This window comes from Cynocephalus volans, chromosome 16, assembly GCF_027409185.1.
Source record: "Cynocephalus volans isolate mCynVol1 chromosome 16, mCynVol1.pri, whole genome shotgun sequence".
NCBI lineage: Eukaryota > Metazoa > Chordata > Mammalia > Dermoptera > Cynocephalidae > Cynocephalus > Cynocephalus volans.
This window is the reverse complement of record NC_084475.1, coordinates 8,359,312-8,384,468: the sequence shown is the minus strand read 5'-3', so window position 1 is coordinate 8,384,468 and position 25,157 is coordinate 8,359,312. Positions and strand designations below refer to the sequence as shown.

The following is a 25,157-nucleotide window of genomic DNA, read 5'->3' as shown; positions in this document are numbered from 1 at the left end:
AAAAAGTATTATATTTTACAGGCATGTGAAGCACAAAGATTATTTCCCACTTCTTCCCTTCCCTGAGATACAACACAAAGGGAAGCAGGAAACTTTTCTGGAGAGATGTTTATTGCGTTTTCCCCACTTTCCCTTAATGGGCTCTATGCCATTCTTATTTATATTGCAGTATGGGTGTGCAACGCTGAAAACTGATATTACCAGGGCCAGTAACACAGGAGGATCCCATTGTGATCCTGAAATAATGAAACGAAGGGACTTAAATGCCAGGGAGAAGAAAGAAGAATGTGTGGTAGATCTGGAAGCCATGATACGTTTTTCTTAAGGTCCTCAGAGGTAAAGACAAGCTGTCCCTTTCTAGCTCTGAAATCACCTTTGTAACATGACTTGGGCTTACCTTTTGATTTTAGATTTTTGGCTTAGTGTTCTATTTTTTGCTTTATGTCCCCAGTGCTCATTTCATCTCCATGACACTAGCATAGACCTGGTCCTTGCCCATATTCTTTTTTTCAGAGAAAGGACGAGGACGGGAAGTAGAATTGTGTGGCTTTGACACTGATGAAGTTGAGTTTCAAGTCAGGAAGTTTTGCATCCAGTCATTAGTTTCTGTCCTGTACTGACTGCTTCCAAAAGCAGTCATAGGACAGATAGACAGATCCACCATACTGCTCAAATGTTCCCTTCTTCTGGGGCAGTGGAGCTGAAACAGTGTTAACTACAACTTTCACTGGAAAAGGGGATGAGCCAACTGGATGTTTTTCCCTCGTAAGAGTTAGCAACACCCGAGCACTTCCATTACAGTGGTAGAAGCAGCCTCTCAAAATGTGACCTGCTTATTCGAAGTGCCAGTTACTTACATAGTTTGTTACATCTGGCTAACCTCCTTTTGTTTTTCCTGCTTCTTTCTATTCTTCCTCTTTTTGTTTGATGTCACAAATTGAAATGTACTACTAACCCAGGTTCTTTGATTAAGATACCCACCCTACAGAGACAGCATCATAATTAAGCCCTGCCAATAACCAGGATCTATGGGATCCCACTGGCTCTCAATGATCAACACTGGATTTTGAGGCATCTGCAGGGATGAATTCCCATTTCTGTGCTTTCAATAATGTCACTGCAGAGTGGTTTTGAATCTTGATTCGTTTCCCTGCTAAGAGCATACTGCATACTATACTACACCTTTAACTCCAAATGAAGCTCAGTATTTTTCAGTTGCTAAGGGTTAAACAGTCAGCTTCTCTTCCCCTTTGCTGATGCCGTTTCATTTTGAAGGCCAGTTTCAAGTTAGGTATTTTCCTCAGCTCACCTGAGCAGACTGGTGTTTTGTATTCCTCCTATAAGAATGAAAGTTGGTGTTTGAGGGAAGAAGAAAAAATGCATCTTCTCTGCACTGTGTGAACTTAGGGATTCCAGAAAATGAGACTGACTTAAGGGAGGGGACCTTTGAACAGAAAGGGGGCAGCAGGGATTTAGTTGGCAGACTTTCAGAAAAGGGATGTTCAGTTGTCCTCATCTGCCACAGAGCTGTGAGAGTCTAGGGGTGTGGACACCAAGTGCCAGGAGATAGAAGGGGGCTGAGGTCCGAGTCGGGCAGAATCGTGAGGTTGGCCAACTTGAGCAGAGTATCTGTCCTCGTGCACTGCATTGGCTACCTCTTTAACTCTCAGTGACCTCCAGCTGCCTGCTGGTTTTCAAAGTTGGTGCCAGAACTTTCTATCATTTTTTTGTCTTCAGAACAGGGGTTAGCACCTTGGCACCCATTTCTGATTGGTAGCCCATCCCCAAATTGGAAGCTGTGTTAACTAAAAGAATCCACAGAAGAGTGAGTGTAATTTGAAACTATTGAGGTTTTGCACTAATGTAAGGCCAAAGCATTATGTCAGCATCAAAGATGAAATTTGTCAGCAATGCCTAAAATATAGAGAAAAGTGCAGTAGAGGTGGGCAGTTAGAACTGCTCATTCAATAGTTTTTTTTTTTTTTTTTTTTTTTCTCCATAGGAATGTATTAATACTTGTGAGAAGTAGGGATGCTTGGATAAAACTAGGATTGGGTATTCCCAGTTGGTGCTGTATACTTGTGAACTGATTTCTGATTCATGGATTTCGGAATTGCCACTCTTACTTAGTACAGTAAGTAAAAGTGTTTTGTTAATTATTTCATTCACACACACCTACTCCCCCACCAGAAGCTGATGCGGTAGTGTGTGACATGGCTATTTATCCTAACAGGCAGTAGAAACCTAATACATGTTTACTTTTGCAGATCAATCTGATGTTTACATTTTTTCTCTGATTTTATGGTGAGGTGATTTCCTGCCCTCTGATCAGCATTTCACTCATCTAGAGCATTCACTCTAGATCAAATTATTTGAAGTTAGGTTTTTAGACACATTCACCCCTAGCGTGCCCATTTGTTTTCCTTCACACAGAGTCAGAGTATTCTGTTTCCAAAATATTAATTTCACAGCTTTCCTGTCAGGATGAAGTCCAACTCCTTAGCAGGACGTTTGAAGGCTTCAGACTTAAGCGTAAGGATGCTGTCCTTCCCATCCTGTGGTCACTGTGAATAAGTTACAGCTTCTCATAAAGTGTTTTCTTAAAATGTTTTTTCTGTTCTCAGCCCCTTTTGCCCAGATGAGATCTGTTTCGCCTGTGAGTCTTAGTCTACAGTTTATCTCAGGCCTTTCCCGACCTTCCTGCCATTCTGGCTGCTCTCCCCAGACAGGACCTTCTTACTGTGTAATCTCTCTTCTTCCCTGTTCCCTCTGCCAGCCTTGAGTGCATGGACTGAGTCTTGTTTCTCTCTGTATCTCCAGTGTTTAATGTAATGCCTGGCACTTGGTAGACACTATGTAAATTTTTGGGGGTGTGTGATTATATAAATATTAGGAGAAATATAATATGAATGTCCCTAACAAGAAAGATCACAGTGACTTCTGCCTGGCCAGTATTATTATTATTATTATTTTAAGGCTAGTTTATAATCCAAAGTTATGTCAACTGGGATAGACCTTTAGGTGATTTAAGAAAAAGGACTTTCTAAAGCTGCGTGTACTTATTAAAAATAGAGAGCAGAAAATTCTAATTTATATCCAGAATGAGTTGTGTGTAATGCTAAACCTAACAAATTCATACAGCAAGAATAAACCACTTAGTGTGCCTTCTTTCCATCTTTAAAAAAGTATTATCCAGGAATCAGGAGTGAATCTTATTGCCACAAATAAAACAAGAGCATATTACGGGTCATGGCAGGAGGGGGGGAAATGTCATGAGTACAGGGTGAAAAATTAAAACACTGTTTAGTACAGTCATTTAAATGTTCTATTTTACTTTGAGATTGCTAGTAGCTGAAGCCAGATTGTCATGTTCCAGAGGGAGGAGTAGCTCAGCTTCACTGATTCCATTATTTTTGAACTTCTTGTACCTGACAGGCTTTTGTGCCTTGATGTGAGAAGGAAGGATGAGAACGGCAGTAGCAGCCTGGAGTAGAATAGTTATGGTTGGATTATAATTGCTTTAAAGGTTTTATTCAATTGAAAAGGGAAGAAAAACTATTATTTATTAAATGGTACACTATGCCAGACGTAGCATTGGAGCTTTTACATTTTATGTACTTTTATTCCAAAAGTACCTCATGGGGAATATTATCCCCATGTTATTCTTTTATATACATATATATATTTTTTTTTTTTCTTGACTGCTGACTGGTACAGGGATCCGAACCCTTGACCCTGGTGTTATAGCACCGTGCTCAAACCAACTGAGCTAACCGGCCAGTGTATTATCCCTATTTTAGAGACTAGAGAGCTGAAGAACTTACCCAGACTGGTGGGGTGGGGCATGGGTTCGAATTCTAACAGTTCTTCAGAAAACATGCTTCAGAGCCAAGTGGAAACTTTTTTGGGTACTTACAAAACCTGGACTTATATCAGGAGAGGGAAAAATGATACCATTAAGGGAAACACTGAAACTCTTCTTGATGACATAGAGTTATTAAAGCTTCATTGTCCTCATTTGTCTCTCAGAAGTTCCATGACAAATCCTTTATTTCAGATCTTGTTTTCCACCAGACCATGAAACCTCATGTTAGACTTTAACCTAAGACGTGAACATTTCAGTATCAGCACAGTATTTACAGTCAAATCTAGTTGAAATTGCTATAACTACATAAAAAAATAAAACCTCTATTAAATTATACAAAGGGGAAAATGATTTCTGGAAATAGATTTTTATCAAGAATGGAATGGAAGGGAATGATTTGATTAACTGTCAGCACGAAATAAGAATTATTCAAGAGCAAGTCCACAAGGTCAGATTAGCATAAGGGCACTTCATCTTTCATGCCTTCACTTGTTGTGTCTCCTTCTCCCAACATCTATACATTTCTGTATTTGGTATTTTGAGAAATACAAGGCCAATCTATCTTGTCTGGGGTGACTCCAGTAGGTAGTTAGAAATAAATAATGAGGGTGGAAATATGGGACATGAAGGTGTGTTATAAATCGGTTTAGATCTGACTTGGACTCACATGGATGAGTAGTGGGCTAGGATGACATTCCAGTTAACAGCTGAACTCTGAGAGTAAAATTCCATTATAGAGATTATCTAACTCTTAATAATAATAGTTGATGTGTCACTTATCCTGTTGGTGAAACCATGACTCATATAGTGATATGTATAGTTGCTTGTGTACAGTATAGTGCGCAAAGTCTGCAACATAGGGATTTTCCTATGCTTGAAACACTACAATTAATAACAAGCCCTCATGGAGCTCTTACCATTAGACACTGTTCTAAGCACTTTTCATAAACTCATGTGATCTTCACAACAATTCTGAAGAGGTAAGCATGTTGTTATTCCCATTTTACAGAGAAGGAAACAGAGGCACAGAAAGGTTTAGTAACTTGTGCATGGTCACATCGTTAGAAATGGTGGAGCCAGGATTCAAACCCAGGCGGTATGGGTCCAGATGCCATGCTGTTAAGCCTCGTGTTCTGCTGCCTCTTCCAAGTCCCTTTTTCTTGAAGTTTTGTCACATAAATCATGCCATTAACTTAATTGTGGAGAAGAATGAAGAGTGGTGGAACTCAGTAACACTTATGTGCTTCCTGCCTATAGTGGTAGATGATGTCAAATACGTGGACCTCCATCCTGTGTCATGCCAGACCCTGCAGGGCATGGGACAGACAGCTTGGCATCAGGAGCTTAGAGTCGAGTACAGAGGACATACATGAAAACAATGAATCGTAATATTACACCTATTACATCTGTGAGATTACGTCCTAATCTGAATGAAATAGGAGTTGTTGAAGCGTTGGGGCAAGGAAGGAGACATTTTATGGACTTGTTAGGAAGTGGCTTTTGATTTGGGCTTTATTGGATGTTAGAATTTTCTTTGATTGGGAAGATATTCTAAGGTGAGGAAATAGCATGAGTGAAAGAGAGGGATGAAAGTGCCTCATACATTGAGGGAGTGGTATAGACCAAGAGGAGAGGCATACTATTTGAGATGTTGCCAGCACCGATCCCCAAATGGAACAGATTGGAGAGATGTGTATGGAGCCACTTAATGCTTTCCCACATGCTGGTTCTTCTGCGCTAAATACATTGTTTTCTCCTGAATCTTGTCTTTGTTTTTATTGTTACGTTCATTTTTCAGAAAAATGTTGCAAAAACAGGAGAGTAAAGCATTGTATCTGCATGGGAAACATACATTGTATCGAAGCTTAGAAAAGTAACCTTTTGCTTTTAGCAAGTGTACTGCTTTGACACCAGTTCTCTACTATAGTGAAACTGATATATTGATTACAGTATCATGTTGGAAATCCAGGTCTAACGGCATGGAAAATATGTTACTGGAGGTGAGACACTTGGTTACACTAGATGTACTCATGCACATTAATAAGGTTAAAAATAAAGAAGAATTAAAACATAAAATCAGCAACACTTTCTATTTTAGAAACTGCCTGCTGATTTATTTAGTCAGAATTCCTGGTTCATTATCAGTAGTTATTCCTTCCTTCCCCATGGGCTGATCAGGCTGGTGTGTTTTAACCATATCAGTAACCTGTGCAAGGAAAGTAAAGGAGTGCTGGTACCCTAGGTTGGAATGTAAGGTGGGTTTTCATCTGTGCTTCAAATGTGAGAAATAAAAGTTCATGTGATTCTTGTACTGCTACCATCCTGATGTGTATTTACAATGTGCCACTACTCTATGGGGAGCTGGCATTGCTGTCCCTGCTCTGCAGGAGAGAACACTGGGGCTGAGAGAAGTTAAGTTAGCCTGTCCTTGTCATGTGGCTGGTGAGTGATAGAACTGTGATTTGAAACCAGGCAGATTTAGTGAATGTGTTTTCACTGCAGTCATTTTTTAGTATCTGAAGCTTTGCAGATGAGTAGCCAACCTCTTTTACTCCTTTCATTTGCTTTCCTTCACTCACGTTGTCTAATAAAGTATGATTTGTGGAGCTGTTTGTGGTAATTGGAATAAAACTCTCACTGATTCCAGAATCTTGGCTCACACTTGTAAAGGCTTCCATTAACTTTCATTCAAGTTTGCCTTTAAGTTAAATAGCTGTAAATTTGTTTAAATTATTTTCCACCTTTTGTTGAATTAACGCATGCAACTATATATCCTCATGAATGGGTGATCTTAAAATGCAACAATGGGAGAATACTCATTTTTTAAAAATTTAAATATTGCAACTTGATTCTTAACTATTTACAATTTAGAGACTAGGTTAAAACATACTTGTGAAGGTTTTCTCTTCATATGAGGGTGGTTTTCTTAATGCAGTTGTAATCATAAAAAATCGTGCATGGATGATTTAAGATACAATAGACGGGTTACAAAATAAAATGATCATATTATGAGTCATTTTCCTAACAGTAATTTTTGAAATTTTCTTTTGAGTAAATCTAATTTTTCACACACTGAGTTTGTTTGATCAAGGAAGTGATTTTTGTTGCTTTAGTTTCACATTGGTTTCTTCAATTTGAGTGACTCATTAATATAGAAAATTTCTTTAGCATTCTTCCGTTTTAATTTTAAAATGAGGCTTTCACTTTATTTTCTCTCTCTCTAGACTACATGTATGTGACTTTAAAAATCAAATGGTCGTTAATTATAAACAGTTTAGAAGTGTACAGGGCTGGTTTTTATTTATTTTTAGGTCCTAATTCAAGTTTAGGGATAAGGGCTGCAAGATGCATTATCCTTTTCTTCCCTTTTTTTCTTATTTGTTCAATCAGGCACCACAGCACCTGCTGATATGCAGCTGAGTCGATGTCCATGTGATACAAACTAACTTCCAAATCACATTTTATAAAGAGTAATTATCGGGCCGGAGCAGGAATGGTTGGTACACTTAAGACTCACTGTGATGGTCTAAAATTAATCTAATGAAATGCTGCAGAAGAATAATTTAGAGGCTCTGGGCTTTTTAGTTTAATTTTTCAGTTAATTGATAATTTTAGGAATAATATGAATGCTTTTCTGGATGTTTTACTTTTCATTTAAAGTAAACTCTGGAAAAAATAAGGCATTCATGATATTAATTTTGATAGTATCACTTGTGCACAGATACTTTTGGCTGCCTTGCTTATTGGTGGAGAATTATGAAGGTCCAAGCTTTATCTCAGAATTATGAATCTTTAACTTTGGCTTTTGTTGCATATCTTATGTGTCCCTTTTATATCAACTCATATTTGATGTTCTGTATGTTTTGTCTTGGTTGCCTGATTCTTAGAATCTTTTTAAAAATTATTTCTTCTAAGTGGTGGAATATATTCATGTCAGATGGATGAAACTTTTGGTCACTAAGAAAGAACTGGGTAGTTCTCTTCTAAAACACTGGATCTTAACATTGCTTAAATTACATTGTACACAACTGTTGATAGTCAACTTTGTACTCCCCAAATATGTATAATCAATTATGCTTCAATATAAAATAAATTGGAAAAATATTGCTTAAATTATGATATATTCACAGGTGATAAAATCATGCTTGTGCTTAAATGCAGGTTAATAATCTGAATTCATATATATTTAAATACTTACCTTTGTTGACTTCCTTGGTGAATTCTATTGTCACAAGGTCAGGAGAGCCTTAGAATTTTAGAGCAAAAAAGGACTTTCTAGCCCAGGTCCTTGAATTTGCAGCTGTGGAATTGGCCATGAGAGTTAAGTGACTTGCTATAAACCCAACCACAAGAGAGTGACCACCTAAATCTCCAGCCCTCACCTCCCATACAGTGACACTGTGCCTACTGTGACATCCTCCTGGTAGTTCATGAATCTTTGTCCTTACTTGTACTCTGTAGTCTTGAATCTTAATTGCGATTGCCAGTGAGTACAGGTGCCTATCCCCTAGTCTGTGTATTTAAAAAAAAAAAAAAAAACGAGGGAATCTGCAAACAAATCAGACATTGGATCCCTTTTATTTTCTTTGAAAAATGGTAGTGCCTTTTAGAGACAAAAATGCATCTTGCTCTAAAGTCTGGGAGTTTTACTGAGTAAATAAGGATTGTATGCTTAGCTTTTATAATTGATAGATTAATAGCCTGGAAATAACATATAAAGGCCTTGTTTAAAATATGGCATTAAAAATGCTTAAGGCTTTTGGATTTGTGTTGGGTGAGAATTCACGGGCAAGGAAAATGACTCTTCTTGAAACTATATATTGTTTCTTTGATGTTTGTCTCTCTAATTTTAACTCTTACCATGATTCTTTGGGAACAGGCTACAGTCCTTGTGTTTCTTAGTCCACCATTGACCTTACCTTGATCTTTATACCAGAGCTGATTTTGTGTTTTACATATTACCTAAAATATATGTACAAATAAATTACTGTTTAGTTAATCTACAAATGCACATATTTTTAGTAGCTCCCTAAATGAGGTTCAAAAGGTGACAACATATAATTATAGAATTTGTCATTTGGTGGTTTTACCCTCTGTAGTATAGGTAACTCCACCTTTAGAATTGACATTATTTCTGGACAGTGGTATAAATCAAATAGAGAAATCAAATCTTTATTTCCTATAGTTTCAGTGCTGTTGATTTCAGGTTGTGATCTTGGAAATAACAGATACAGAAAATAAATACAAAATATAAAAAATGACAGATCTGATGATAAATTAATCATGGACATTTATGCATTCCTTTTTGAATACTTATTTTCTATCTAAATCCAAGCACAACATGAAAGTCTTATAAATGCTACTTGGAAAATTTTCCTTCAGATGCTAGATTTCTAAATTGCTTTAAAAATTAGCCCAAAATGATGGTTCCTTTTTTTTTTCCTTGGTAAATTTCCCTGGAGTACTTTTGGATGTTCTTTATTGCTGCTCCAAGAGTCTTTGAATGTTCAAAATTAGAAACTGAGGGTAGTTGTTGCAGGGATATTCTGAGGACAGTCAGAAAATAACACTGCTGGGTCAGCCCTGTGGCTCACTCGGGAGAGTGTGGCGCTGGGAGCGCCGAGGCCGTGGGTTCAGATCCTATATAGGGATGGCCAGTGCGCTCACTGGCTGAGCATGGTGCAGATCATACCATGCCAAGGGTTGTGATCCCCTTACCGGTCAAGAAAAAGAAGAAGAAGAAGAAATGCTGCTGATTTGCTCTGTATGAATAATTCTGAAAAGTTTTGAGAGAACTTTGCACCAAGGTCAGGTAGTTTCCATGACAACTTCTTTACTGCTTCTTTGTGCCTGTCATTTGGAAGTTATTGCCTTGCTTGAATAATGGCCTTTCTTTTCAAATAGTTCTGCTCAAAATTCAGTGGAAAAAATCTTTGAAAGGGATTAGGTGTGGGGGTGGGTGACTTGCAGTTGTTCCATGAACTCAGACTTACGCCAACCACATCTCATCCTGAAGTGATCAAACTATCCTTGGCTCTAACTGGAATTCTTTCTTGACAACCTCTTTCTTAAAGCTTTATAGGAAATAGTTTTTTCCCCCAAACCTTTTATTTTGAGCCAAGTTAGACATAAACAAGTTGAAAAAATGGTACAGAGAGTTACCCTATACCTCTCACCCAACTACCCCTGTGTTAACATGTTACATAGCCACAGTGTGATTATCAAGAACAGGACGTTAATATTAGTACAATATTATTAACTAAACTACAAACCTTATTTGGATTTTCACCAGTTTTTCCATTCATGTTCTTTTTCTGCTTCAGTATCCTAGATTGCATTTAGTAATTTTGTTCAGAGTTGTATGGGTGTAGCATATGTGATCATGCATTAGTGGGATCAAATGTCTTCCTGGATTACAAATTAGACTTTTTTTTTTTTTTTTTTTTTTTACTGTTAGTTGCATTGGAGTAATATTACTCTGGGTGAGCTCAGCCTTGTCAGTGTGGTTACTGGGTGGCTGTCACTATGAATTCATATTGCTTCTTAATGGTGGGAATCTTATTTACAAGCAGTAGGAATGGAAGCTACTGAAGGTCAAGAATCTCATGTATTTGCCTGAACTCTTAGGAGAGATGAGCTAGGAATTCATGGAGTTTCAGAAAGCTAGCTTTCCTGAAGCTAGCTAGTGCTAGTAGACTAGCACTGTCCAAGAGAATTTTGTGCAACAATGGAAATGTTCTTTAATCTGCACTATCTAGTATGGTAGCCACTAACACCATCTGGCTGTTAAGCACTTGAAATGTGGAACTGAAATTTTAATTTAATTTAATTTTAATTCATTGAAGTTTAAAGTTGAATGGCAACATGTGGCTAGTGGCTAGTGTATCAGAGAGTTCAGCTTTAGAGTATCCTTAGGGAGTAAAATTAGATCATATTTTTTTTAAACCTTTCACTGGAAAATAAAACACAGATACAGAAAACCACTGCATGGTTTAATGAATTGTGATAAGGCCAGTATTCCTGTAAGCACTACCCAGGCCAAGCAGTAGAACTTGGCTGGTCCTGCATGTGCCTCCTCCCTCTTGCCAGAGGAACCACTATTATGACTTTAGAATCATCGCTTTCTTACATTGCTTTTTAAGTTTTATCACCCAAGCGGTTATCCCTAGACGCTTGTCTACTCTTGCACTTTTTTTTGGGGGGGGGGGGCCTGGCTGGTCCCAGGATCCAAACCCTTGACCTTGGTGTTATAAAACCTCCTTCTAACCAATTGAGTGAACCAGCCAGCCTAAATCTTAGACATTTAAAAATATTTGAAAATGCCCTTAAATGTTTTCTAATCGACAAGTTCCTCCTCTACCTTTTTCTTTTTAACTTATCTGGGGGAGTATCTGAGTTTTTGGGCCTGTAGAGTTTCCCACAGTCAGAATTTTGCTGACTGAACAAATCTCCTGCACTTTGTCATATTCCTCGCTATTTTCTGCTCATCAGCAGCTTGATCTAGAGGTTTAATTGATCAGACTCAGGTCAGTCTGGGTCATATAGCTTTTTGTTTTAGGTCTTTTTCTTGTGGGGGCAGCTGGCCAGTACAGGGATTGAACCCTTGACCTGGTGTTGTCAGTACCACCCTCTAACCAGCCAGGCAGCCCTTTTAGATGCCTTTATAACTTCACATGCTTGTTGGTTGTATGTCTATTATTATTATTCTTTTTTGGGTAGCTGACTGGTACAGAAATCGAACCCTAGACCTTGGCGTTATCAGTACCACCCTCTAACCCAAGTTTTATGTCTATTATTAATGTGAAAAGAACACCAACAGAGTGCTTTCCATCAAACAGTGTCCAAAATTGAGAGCAGTTAATATAATTAAATTAGTTTATGTTAAATTTTGTAGTACACATATGTAACATGGAAACATCTACTGTTTGCTACTTGTGGGAAACCAGATTGTCAGAGGTCTTTCTGAATATATTCAATAAGATCAGTAGACCTCATGCAAATTTGAGTTTTTACCAAGTACTTCTGTGGGTAAGAGGTGTGTGTATGTGTGTGGGTATGTGTCTGTCTGTCGGAGGTGGTGAGTTCAAGGACAGGGTCTCCCATCAAATATCATGGTTGTGCGGGGCCCAGGATGAGGAAGCCAGGGAGCTACAGTAACTTTCCCAGTGTCACCTGGACTTGAACTGGGGTCTTCAGGCCCTCAGCCCAGTGCTCCCAGTGCAGGAGGGACAAGAAATCAGTACGTGGTACTAGGAGAGGGCTCTGCACCTACACATTGTTCTACTGCCTCTGAGCTCCATGACAAGGTGCTCTGGAGAGGGAGAAAGAAGCAGTTGCCAGTGACCAGCCCAGCAGGGAGAGTTAGGTGGGTGGGGAAGAATGGAGTCCCATTACAGGGATATATTTGAAGAGTTTTTTCCCTGTGAACCACTTGAAAGACAGTTGCTGACACAAGTCACTTCACCCCAAAGTACTTCAGCATGTATGTCCTAAGAACAAAAACGTTCTGCTACATAAACCACAATAGCATTATCAACACACACGAAATTTAACATCAATACATTGATATTACCTAATAGACAGTCCATATCCAAATGTTCACTATTATCCCAAAAATATCCTTTATAGTTTTATTTGTTCTGATCTGGGATCTAATCAAGGATCGTGTGTTACATTTGGTTGTCACATCTTTTTATTCTCCTTTAATCTAGAACAGACCCCAATAAATTTGGTCTTTCAATATGTTTTTAAAGCGTCAGGGCCAGTAGTTTGTAGAATTCCCCACAACTGGATTTATCTGATTGTTTCCTCATGATTAGACTTATGAGATCATTTTGGCAAGAGTTCTTCATAGGTGATCTTGTTTCTTTCCCTTACTTTGAGATCATATAACTGTCCTGGTCCCCAACAATCCTTCACCAATAGATTTAGCATCCATTTATGGCCCTTGCCTGAATCAATTATTACATTGGGGGTTGCAAAATAGTGATTATGTAAATCTATCATTCCTTCTACTTTTATTAGTTGGCATTCTACTATAAGAAAGAGCTTTTCCTTTCTCTTTCCCAGCCCTGCTCCCTCTCTCTCATTATCACTGTGGATTTCTTTTACTCAATGTGTTCTAATCCATTACCATCACTATCTTCATTGGCTCAATGTACCCCAAATTTGTCCAGTGGGAACCCCATTCACACTTGTGTCCTGTCAGCATGTTCCCATCAGTCCTTGAGCACCTTCTTCCCTTCTGGCACACACTTGTTTGATACTTTCTCTACCCCGGGTCTGGAATCAGCAATTTCTCCAAGGAACCCTGATTTCTTTTGGCAGAGAATGGTATTTAGAAACCAAGATCTGGGCACTTGGTGCTCATTGCTTCTGGGATGTCATTTCTTTAGGAGACACTAGTTGATACTGATAGTTCCAATTAAAGTCAAATTCTACAGGATTTTCCTCATCTTCCCCTATTCCATATTTGTATCTCCCTTCTCCTTCAAGGGAGAACTTACTTCCCAATAACATCAAAACATTTACTTGTTTACTCTGTCCTTCAGTCTTCAAAAAACTTCAGAAGTGCTGTACTATTGTGTCTATCTATCTTATGAACCTACTAAGTAAAAATGAAGATTTATCTGCAGTTCTCTTTGTCCTCAGAATATCGATGTCTAAAAGAACTAGAACATTTCTGATGGAAATATTCTATATCTCTGCTGTCCAATACAGTAGCCAGTAGCCACATGTGGTTATTGAGCACTCGAAACATGGCTACTATGACTGAGGACCTAAGTTTTTAACTTTAAGCATTTTAGTATAAGTATTTTAATTTTAAGTATTTAAATAAATAGCTACGTGTGGCTAGTGGTTACTATATTAAGTAGCACAGCCTTAGAATACATCCTACTTAGAGTGTACAGTCAGATTATTGTGAGCAAAAGTTGCTTAAACTAATTCCTTTTTCTGTATGATTATGATAACAATTTGATACACTTAATTTTACCTGCACTTAATTTTAGTGGCTTTTTTCATTCTTTTTTATTTAACCTTATTTTTTAAACTTATTTTTGTACAACACGGACATGGTTCAACTTTCAAATGTATATAAAAAGTAAATTCAGTAAAGTCTCAGTTCCATTCTCATCCCTGTTACCCCATTTACACCCATACACTAAAGTAATCATTTTCATTAGTTTCTGATTTATTCTGATTTTTTTCACAAAAATAAGGAACTATTCCCCTTTCTTACTTAGAAAACACGTAGAACACTCTTTGATACCTTGGGGGTTTTTGTTTGTTTGCCTAATTGGTTTGGTTTGTTATTTGGTATTTTACTCAACACTGTGTCCTGGAAATTACTCCATGCCACTACATGGAGATCTTCTGCTATTATTGTTTTTTAATTACTGTATTTGTCTCCATTGGGTGACTGCAGTACCATAATTTATTCAACCAGTCTCCATGGGTATTCAGGTTGTTTCTAATATTTTGCTACTACTAATGATGCTCCAGTCAATAACCTTGGCACAGTTGTTTTATATCTGTCGAGGAGATCTGTGTAAATTCCTAGAAGTCTTGCTGGGTTAAGCAGCAAATACATTCATAACTTTCTTAGACATTTACAAATCCCCTGCATGGGGCTTAGGCCCATTTGCCCTCCCACCGGCACCGTATGAGACACGTTCCTGAAGCCTCACCACCAGAGCGTGTGATCAAGCTTTTGAATGTCTGCCAGTTACATGGATGAGAAATGATCTCTCAGAGGAGCTAAGTTTGCATTTTGTTTATTATGAGTGAAGCCAAGCATCTCTTCATACGCTCAAGGGCCATCTGTCTGTCTGTTGCTGTGAGCTCTCTCTTCACATGTTTTGCCAGTTTTTCTATCAAGTCTTGGTTTTTTCCTTTTCCCATTTTTTTTTTCTTTTTTCTTTTCTTTTTTTGGCAGCTGGCCAGTATTCTTTTTCCCATCTTCTGGAAGATTATAGTCTTTTATCTGTGATATCTCTTGGAACTATTTCCCCTGAGTTTGATCCATTTTTTTACTCTGTTTATGGTGTTTTTTGCCATGCAAAGACTTTTTAATGTGGTTGAATTTATTAATCTTTAATGCGTCTGAATTTTGAGGCATAATTTGTTTCTTTTAACAAAAGGGCTTTCCCCATACACAGATCCCTGTTTTCTTCTAGGGCATGTATGGTTTAGTTTTTCATAATTAGATCTCTGATCCACTTGGACTTTATTCTGATGTATGGTGTATGGTATGGATACACTTGGGTATCTTTCAAAATGACTATCCAGATGTCCCAATACCATTTATTAAAAATCCATAAGTAAATTATTGTTTAATTTTTTAGATGTGATAATGGTAGTGGGATTATTTTTTAAAAACTGAAATACAGATAAAAGTATGTTATGTCCGAGATCTGCTTCAAAATAATTCAGGAGAGAGGGAAGCGGGTGGAGGTGTGGATGACAGATTATCCATCAGTTGTTAAATGGTGAAGTGGTGCGATGGATGATGGGGATTCAGGATATACTTTGGAAGTTTTCTGTAACAGAAAGTTCCTTAAACCCATGAGATGGGGAGATTTTCATAACACCTCACAGGAATATTGTGAGGATTCAGTGATATAGACACAGTGCCTGGCACACAGCAGGTCCTCAATAAAGGCTAGATCCTTTCCCCAAACACGCCAGAGGAGCAGCAGCCCACACAGCCCTGTAGTCACCTAAACCATCCTCTGCCAGATGGGCAGCATTTTGGACTGATTCCCACAGCCTGGCTGTGCAGAGTGTCCCTGCTAGGGGTGATCTCCAGACTGAATGATCCTCAGTCATTGATCTCAGTGTAGCCCATGGAGCCCCTGAGTGAGGGACAGAGGCTTCCCCAGCTCTGTGTTACCGCTGTGTGTAGGGCAATGCTGGGAACCCGGGGTCCCAAGGACTGAGTTTCAAGAATGAACAAAGGCACCCCGGCAGCAATGATCTCACCATAACCCTAGTGTGACTCAGGTTAACAGAAGACAACTCTGGCCCGGGTGTCCCAACACTGAGCATTAGAGAGATCGTTCATTTGGCTTTTGCAACTTCTGCTCCATGGATGGATGGAGGACAGGTTTTCCCGGGAGTCTCACTTTCCCAAAGGGAAGCCAGAGCACCTCCTAAGCTGCTTATCTCCCGTCTTTGACTTAATGACACCCCCCTCCACCAAAGGCTGCTCCATTCCTCCTTCTGTGGCCACCCCAGGCATCTTTACCCACAGATACAAAAGCACAGCTCTCTGAGCTCAAACTTCACAGCCCAGAGGAAACATTGAACATTTAATCATTCAAATACAAAACAAAAACTACAGTGGCTTGATTAAACAGCTGACTGACCAGTGTTGAAAACACCTAGCATGTATCGCAATTCGCAGCACACTTTTTAGGGACTTTGGAAACTCAGAATTGAAATAATCACAACTCTTCATTCCTTATACGTTCTCATCATTGGTTTGACCATGGCTCTCTTGTAGTTAGTTGGTATTAAATTAGATATTTTTAATGATATAACAAGGATCTAAGAAGCCACCGCCAAAACCAAAAACAAGGCTTTCGACAATATCCTTGACAACAGCCCTGCCCACCCCTCCCACTTGCATAAACCACCATCCTGATACCCTGTGTTCATCATTCCCTGATTCCAGTTTAATAGAGTTTTATTGTATCTGGAAGTATTCTGCATATTCCAAAAATTAATATAGTTTTTAGTTTCTACCTTTAAAAAAAGGGAATTATGATATATACAAATTATATATAAATATATAAATTATATATATATATGAATTATGATATATACATATATAAAATCAGGCTCCAGATATATATATATATATTTCTTTTTTTTTTTTACTTAATATTGAGAAATCATTTCACTTACTATTTTTTTTTACTATTATTTTGCTAAGACTTATTCTTATTTTTCATATTAACTGATACTTACACACACAGTAGTATCAGAGGTAGCAGATCCCAGAAACAGGAGAATAATTTGAATTTCTGTGGTAACCATTTGTTCCATTTTGCTCTGTAAAATCCTCCTCAGACAAGCAGGGGCTCCCGGGCTCATTATAGACCAGAAACTTGGGCCAGGAGGTGCAGCTAGTTCATGGTAGAGCTGGCACTTGCATCAACTCTTCTGGCTCCTACTCTGGAGCCATGATAGGCTGCAAATGCAGAAACAGCACCCAGCCATCTCTTTGAAAGGCTTTGCCCTCTGCCCTCCCTCTCCAGCCCCTCTGATCTTGGCAAAAGACAGGGAATCCTCATTTAATTAAATAGCTCAAAAACTTTAAGACATCCCAGGGGGTGTTGTGCCAGAAGGTAAAGGAACTCTTCAATTTGAGTATGGCAGATGTGTCTTGATTTGGCCAATAGGATATTAGCAAACGTGATGCACGCAGAGGCTTGGAAAGTGCTTGTAATTTGGAGTTTGTCCTCCCTTGCTGGTAAGATCACCATTTGAAGAAACCTGGTAGACATGTGAAGGGAGTGTATGAATGAACCCACATGAGATGGAGTAGAAAAAACAAAGAGTTTGAAGCCAGAAGATTTCTTTTGAAAAGAATCGTCCTAGAGGATGGGAGACCACAAGGAGAGAGAGGTCTGGCCATCCCAGACGTTGTAGCCTTCCCAGCTGAGACACCAGACATGTGAGTGAGGCCATCCCAGACCACCCAACTGAGCAAGCCCAAACCAGAAAAACTACCAACCAGCCTACAAAATCCTGAGAACTAAATCATGGTTGTTCTCAGCCTCTACACAGTGGGGTGGTTTGTTATGCAGCAACAGCTAACTAATATGCTGGGCTCCTCCCCACCACTATAGCTCTGTTTATCATGTCCCCTTGTCAGAGTCTCTATTTTAGTGGCCTCCCTGTACTCTCACTCTTCTAGGGCCCTGTCTTGCTTTGCCACCCCAACCTCACCATAGGGCTGGGGTCCTCCTTGTGAACTCCAGTCCCAAGACTAACATCTGTGGCCTCCACCTCGCCCCACCATGAAGCTGAGAGATAGCTATCATTCTCCCCACTTCTCAATAGAAATAACTGAAGCTCGGAGAAGTTGGCAAACATACTGAAGTCACACAGCCAGTCAGTGAATCTTCTGACTCCAAGCCCTTAATTCTTTCTACTTCATCTCATGTGGATTAATTTACACACTCCCTTCACCTGCCTCCCAACTGGCAGATGTCCCCACTGGTAACAATTTTTCTGAATTTCTGAATGTCACCTGCCTTGGATTTCTTACCTTGGCCTTATCTGCTGTTGGAACACCTGCTGCTGGATCCATGTCAGCTCTCCCAGATGCCAGCCACCTGCCAGTGCTGCCACCTGCTGACTGAAGCCAGCTCCCTGGATTTATGATCTGCCTGCCAGATTTGACTTCCCTCCAGAGCCTTTAACTCTCTAGGTTTATCCCCTCAGGCCCTGCCCCTCCCTCACCCCAGATCTAGCCAGCACAGCCCCTCCCACACTGCCTGTCACCTCCCCAGAGAGGAGAGTCAAACTCAGCTCCACAAGAGGAAGGGAAGGAGGTCAACAGCCACCCCGTGCAGCTCCAATCCGACTCTATTCTTGTGGATTTCTAGGCCACTTCACCAGGACAACCAAGTTTTTGTAGCTGGATCTTTGATCAAGGTGCTTTGTCTATTAGGTTAGATATTTATCTACGTATACATAAGCATTGAAATTGGTGAGGAGGAAGAAGTAGGTCCCGTCATCCAAAGGAAGTCACATGATCAAGCCCAGATTGAAGAGTGGAGAGAGAGACTCTCTCTCATCTTTTGATGAGAGGAGTGGCAAAGTTACATTGCAAAGAGTCACCTGTGCAGGGATGGGAGGGATTTATGGCTTTTTTTTTTTTTTTTAATGAGCTCAGGCAGGACTTTATGGAGATTCACTTCCTGTTCATTCCACAACCCGATTGAGGGGGGAAGTCGCCAGATTCCTTTAGTCCACTACCCTCTTACTGGTGGGCTCAGAGTTGAAGAAATGTCCACACTATCTTCTATTGTGCTCTAAGCATTTGGAATCATACCAGGAATTTCTTGGGAGGAAATTCTGATCCCCAAAAACAATTCTAGACAAGGGAGTTTACTTACTGTCTGACATAGCACATTGGTAACTTCTCAATTAGGCTATACTGTGAGGTTCCAGGACTGGGGCAATATGGGGACCAGTGAGAGGAAGACAGACTTGGGCTCCGTCAGAAGAATAAACTACCTGCTGTTCATTGCCATAGCCCCAACACTGTGCCTGGTACATGATGAGTGCACAATAGATATTTGTTGAATAGATGAATGAATGAATGAATAAATGGCAGAGCCATCCAACCAACAATCCTATCATTGAACAGCTGTTAGGTGGCCTGGACAAAACCACCAGAGAGGAATGCTATTGAGGAGATCATGATTTGAAGGGGGCTGGCTAGAGGACCATCTAACTCTGAGATTCTGCCATCCCAAGAGCGTCTCCTTATATCACTCTGTCTCACTGCAGAAACAATAGCTAATGTGACCCAGAGATGACCCAGTCTGATAAATCCAACTCTGAAATCAGCTTTGGAAGGTTATAGATGCTGAGGTTCAAAATACACATGTTCAGCAATTCCACTGCCAAGTGTCCCCCCCCAGAGAAACTCTCACACATGTGCAAAAGGAGATGGCTGTGAGGATGTTCACTGTGGCACTGTCCTTAATAGAGGAAAATCAGCAACAACGGTCCTGTCTTTCAGGAGGGGAACCAATAAATAAACTGGACTCTATTCATAAATTAGAATATCACACAACAGTTAAAATGAATCTCTCTATCTGAATCTATATCTATACTTAGGTCAATAGCTATGCTACTTGTATGAACTAGAAACCTCAAAAACAGAAGCAACTTACACTATCACTCCATTTACATAAAGCTTAAAGCCACATATAACAAGGGTATATTGTTTAAGGCTAAACTCATATGTAGTACGGCAAGCAAACATTTAGATAAACATTCGGGGGAATGACATTATCAATCTCTAACCAGTTGTTGCCTGTATGGAGGAAGAGCAGTGGACGGGAGGAATGGGGGAGGCATTCACTGTATCATGCTTTTTATTTCCTAAAAGGAAAGAGTAAGAGCCAGAGCAGCTACGGCCAGTATTAACATCTTGGAGATGGGTACTCAGGGGTTCACTCTGTTATTTTCTACACTCTTTCGGGTTTTATTTTAGGTTTTGGTTTTGGCGGCTGGCTGGTACAGGGATTGAACCCTAGACCTTGGTGTTATCAGCACCACACCCTAGCCACTGAGCTAGCCAACCCCTATACTCTCATATTTATTCATTCCACAAATATTCAGTGAGGACCTACTATGTGCCAGCCACTGTTTTAGGCTCTGGGGACACAGTAATGAACTAAGCAGACAAACATTTCTGCCCTCATGGAGCTTACATTCTCGATGTTTGAAATATGCATAATTCCTTGTTTTTATTTTTAATAAATGAGCATAATTCTCAATCACTGAATGAAAAGTAACCTGCCTTTCCCCAGTCTCCTCCAGTCTGCTCTTTTCTCTTCCCCAGGACCTGCCACTATTAACCCTCTCAGGCATTTTACCTTCTGTCATTAACCAAGTCCCCAAGTCTTCTACCATTCCACAGATGATAACAAGACTAGACTGTGTCCCCAGGACATGTCATCCCCTGCAGCAGCTCTCTCCCTCCAGTAGGACTTGGTCCTCCTCCATGCCCCACACCAGAACTGGCCATAGCCATCCTGTGACACACAGTCCCCACCCCCAGTCTGTGGAAAACCCACCACCTGAGTGTACTACCTTCTCCCTCCCTGACATTGCTGTCATTGTCAACTTCCTGGTCACACCCACCACCATTCACTGAAGACCCTGGGGACTGTCTCAGTCTTCTCCCCATCCCAATGCCTGCCACAGCCCTAGATTCCAACACCCATATAGACACATCCACCCCACACCCAGGCCTTCGACTCCTGGACCTCTGATCACCTACCCGTCCACCACAGCTACAGCCTCCATTGTCCTGTCATTCCCAGAACTGTGCTCCCCTGAAATCTTTCACCTCCCACCTCCCTTTCTCTGACTTGGCCTTCTTCCCTTCCATCTAGACCCCCATACCACTCCCTAAACACTCTGTGGCCTCAGAGAGCCCCCAGGCCTTCACCTCCATTTCCTCCCCACCTCTGCTCCTCCCAGCCTGGGCCCAGAGGTGATGCTCAGAGCCGCTCTTACCAGCTCCCTTCACACTTCCCCTGCAACCAAAAGCCCCAGGCCAGCACACACCCTGGACAAAAGCCACACTCTTCTTCATCTCTGGACTGGTCACCTCTGCCCTGGGAAATCAGGTGCCCGACATGGACAGTCTGGGTGCCAGCCATCCCATTCCCTCTCCCCTTCAGTGACTAGTCAAACCTCCACTTCTGAATCTCCTTACTCAACCCTCGCTCCTTAGTTCCTGGCGAGAGGATGGCCCCACCTTCACAGAGAAGTCCCAGCAATCAGGCCTGCTTTCCTACACCTCCCAGCCCTGCCTCCAATGCAGCAGGGGCACCGTCCTCACCTCTCCTCACCTCAGGAGAACAGGGTCCCCACCCCCTCCTGATCTCTCTCAGTTGAAGGTAGCACGAGCCTCTCACTTTCCTGGGGCAGAATCCTAGGTGCCTTGCCACCCCCCACCCCCAAACACCAAGTTCAGCCAATTTACCTTGAGCCCCTTACCACAGCTCCAGGGGGCTCTCAGCGTCCCTGACTCAAACAGCCCCTAACTGGTCTTTCCAACTCCAGATGTGATCCCCCAATAGTCCTCCAGGTGGTAGCCAAAGGGATGTTCCTAAAGCCCATATACCACCATCACTTCCCCCACAGCTTAAAAACCATAAAGGTTCCCTGCACCCACAGGAGGACACCCAAGCCCCCAGGTACAGTCCCCAGTGCCCTCTTCGACCGGCTCCATCTCCACAGCTCACATTCCTTGTCTTGCATTGAGGCTCCAGCTCACACCAGCACTCAGTCCCCTGTACACTTCTGACTTTCCCACCTCTGCGTTTCTGCTCAGGCTCTTCCCGTGGCCCAGGATGCCCTCCCCCTCCTCATGCTTCCCAATGCAGCGCAAGTGGTCCTTCCTCCAGGAAGCCTTCCCTGCCCATCCCAGGTTGGGTTTGATGCCTGTCCTTTATGTTCGCCAAACACCTACTACATCTGCCTCTATCCCTGCCATTACCAAATTGCTTTATAATCTCTTTTACTAAGTCTCTCCCCTACCTGACACATGGCAGATGACCTTAAAGAGACATCTGCACAAAACACCCAAAGGCAGAGGGATAGGCAGAAGGAACTCTGGAGATGCCAATGCACAGGCATGCTCACTCCCCACCAGTCATACCCTCCACAAGCTGGCGGTCACCAAAGATCCATCCATACACTCACCAGCCAGGTGTGGGGGCAGCCCCCTCTACCTGCAGTTGTTCAGGTCCACACCTGGGCACGATGTTCTAACACACACACCTTCAAAGGGGCTTCCTGTGCCACATGCCCCATTCCCAGAGGCCCCTGTGGCTAAGACCCCATCCCTCACAGTACCTCCCCAGGCACAGTGCCCCTGTGCCTGCCTCCCTGGAGCATCCCTTGGCCAGGGATCTTACTATGGGGCTTTCCATAATGCCTCGAAGGAAGATCAGGTCCAGCTCCACAGCCCCCATGGCATTGGGAAGAGATCCCAGGTTGTCCAGGACTTGCTGCATGGCTGGGGGAAAGGGGCGGCAGTGAGACACACAGCCACCAGCTGGGCTCAGAAGACCAAAACACACCGCAACACCTCCACCTGACCCCATGTCCCAGAGAAGATAGCCCCTCCCCGCAGCACTCGCCTCCCTGCCCAGCACAGGTGCCCCAGGCCCCTGAATGCCCAGGAGGCTTAGGAGGAGGGAGCAATTTCCCTGGCCTGTTTTCTCCACCCTAGGTAATGCCAGCCTGGGCAGGTGTGAGGCTCCAGGCAGCAGGAAGTGGACGCTGAGGTGGAGGGAGGAGAGAAAGGGAAGCAGGTGTCAGGTTCCAGGTCTGCCCTGACCCAGAGAGCCACAGGCTCCTCACTCAGCCTCGGGAAGAACTGAAGCCCCAGGACTCAACCACCTGCACCTGGTGGGCTCAGGGATGAGAGAGGCAGGGCTTGGAGCATGTCCCTGACTATAGGCACAGAGTCAAGCAAGCAGCCACAAGGTAGGCTGGGGCGAACGCAGCATCAAGTCCAAGCTGCACCACTAATCTGGTGTGATGTTGCACAAGTCACTGTCCCTCACAGGCCTCAGTCTTTCTCTCCTGTAAAATGGGAGGGTTGAAGTAGATGATGTCTATAGGCCCTTTAGCTGTGACAGACAATGACTTTAATATAAGAAATTAACATGGATGATAAGAAGTCGAAGCTGAGGCCTGGAACACTGGCAGGAGCTGGGGAAACAGGCACGTGGAGGCTTGGGATGGCTGTGGGCACCCAAGGGCAGAGGTCAGACCAAGTCATCCCAGGGATCAGCAAACCCTCAGCCTGGGACAGGACATACCAAGGACACGAGAACACCTGAAGCTGGGCCACAGCAACACCACCAAGATCTGAGGTAGGGGTTGCCTTCACCCACTGGCAAAGGTGGGAGCTCCAGGTGGCAGCAGGTTCTGGGGGAAGGAAGGGAGAAGCAGAGTGTGCCCAGCTGGGGGCAGAGATGGGCAGGGGGTATTATTACTCTGCCACCCGCCACCCACGCCTACATCTGTATAACAGCACCCAAGCCCTGGAGGAGGGGGGTAGATACACTCCCAGGCGCCCTCAGCACTCAGTGCTCCCCTTCTCCAGTAGGGAGTGGGGGTAGGGAGGAGAGGCACTGAAACTGGAGCTGGCAGAGATGGTTCAGGGACTCCCAGATGCACCCTGCCTCCTCCAAAAACAACATCCAAGCCTGCCCAGACCTACAAGGCCCTCAGTGGGCTCCGAAAGAGGCCAGGGCAGGGACCCTTCCCACTCTGCCAGGCTATGCTGGGATCCACCCTCCCCAGACATCCCCAGTCTGCCAGTTATGGGGGGAGGACTAAGCCAGGGGAGTTGGTGCCCTCAGCCCAGGCCAGCTCTCCAGCCGGGCCGGGCCCACGGACCCTTCGGGCTCCCGGGACCCCGCTCCTAGGGCACCCTCTCGATGCCCCAAAGCCCGCCGGGGGAGGGGCGGTTAAGGGGCCAGCTTTCCCCTCAGCCTCCTCGGCCCGCCCTTGCCTACCTTTCCTCTGGAGCTCTGCTTCCTCCGAGGAGCCCAGGGATACACCCTTCAAGGAGGCCCCGCTGCCTGGGCTGCCCGCCATGGCGACCCCCAGCCCCGGGGCTTCCGGAGCAGCCTCCGCCGCCCCCACCGGGCGCCCTCCCAGCCAGAGGGGGCAGCACTGGAGAAGGCAGGACTCGGGGGCGCCACTGCAGGACCAGGACCAGCCAATAGCAAGGCCCAGCCGGCCTGGCCGCCTTGCTGATTGGCCAAAGCCCCGACGGGCGCTGCCGGGTGGGGAGGGGGCTGACAGGGGTGGGAGGAGGGCGGTGGGAAAGAGAGAGTCCTCATCCTACGGACGGCCCGATCCCCAGATCCCCAGCGTTTTAGTACCAGTGGGGTGGGGAGGGGGCGGCTAAGAGACGGGGTGGGGGGCGGTAAGCGTGACGCCCCTTGAGGGCTGGCGCAGTGCCCAGAGACCCTCCTCTCGCAGCCAGCCGCAGGAAACCCAGGCGGGGAGGGGTCTTGGCCCCACCTGTTCCTGCCCTCCTCTTTTCTGGAAGTCCCTGCTCTAATACACCCCATGCCACCATCTCCCCATACCCTCCGACCTCTGTCCTCTGTCCCCTCTCCAGGCCCTATTTCCTTTACTAAGATTTTCTTAGTCAAAGGAAGCCCCCAAAACAACTCTCAGTCCTCCAGCAGGAGGTAATGGCACCACTGGGGCATGAGGCAAATACCTCAAGCCCCAAATATCTCCCCACTACCTGCCAGCCAGCCAGCCATACGGGGTGGGGGTGGGGAGGAGTGGCACCATTGTGGGTAGGGAAGGGTGCCCAAGCCCTTCTGACCCCACATCTCAGCAGCAGCTCCGCACCTCCCTCATCTCCCATTAGCTCTTCCCCCTTGGGCAAGGAGGTGATGCCCAGGAGGCAAGTCAGGCATCTTGGAACTGCGGAAGGGAAAGGTGAAGGCACATTCATGCAGCAGGACACGCGCGCGACACATTCCTGTCACGC

General features: G+C 43.2%; 1 protein-coding gene across 1 annotated transcript in view; it reads right to left on the bottom strand.

Annotated features, from left to right (window-relative positions):
• The window catches only part of LOC134364652 (beta-2-glycoprotein 1), an 89,599-nt gene extending 65,316 nt beyond the window's left edge, over positions 1 to 24,283 (bottom strand). Inside the window, exon 1 of the mRNA XM_063080656.1 lies at positions 24,160 to 24,283. The gene's annotated coding sequence lies outside the window, so the exon portion shown is untranslated. The remainder of the gene's footprint in view (positions 1 to 24,159) is intronic.
• Positions 24,284 to 25,157: the final 874 nt, after the last annotated feature.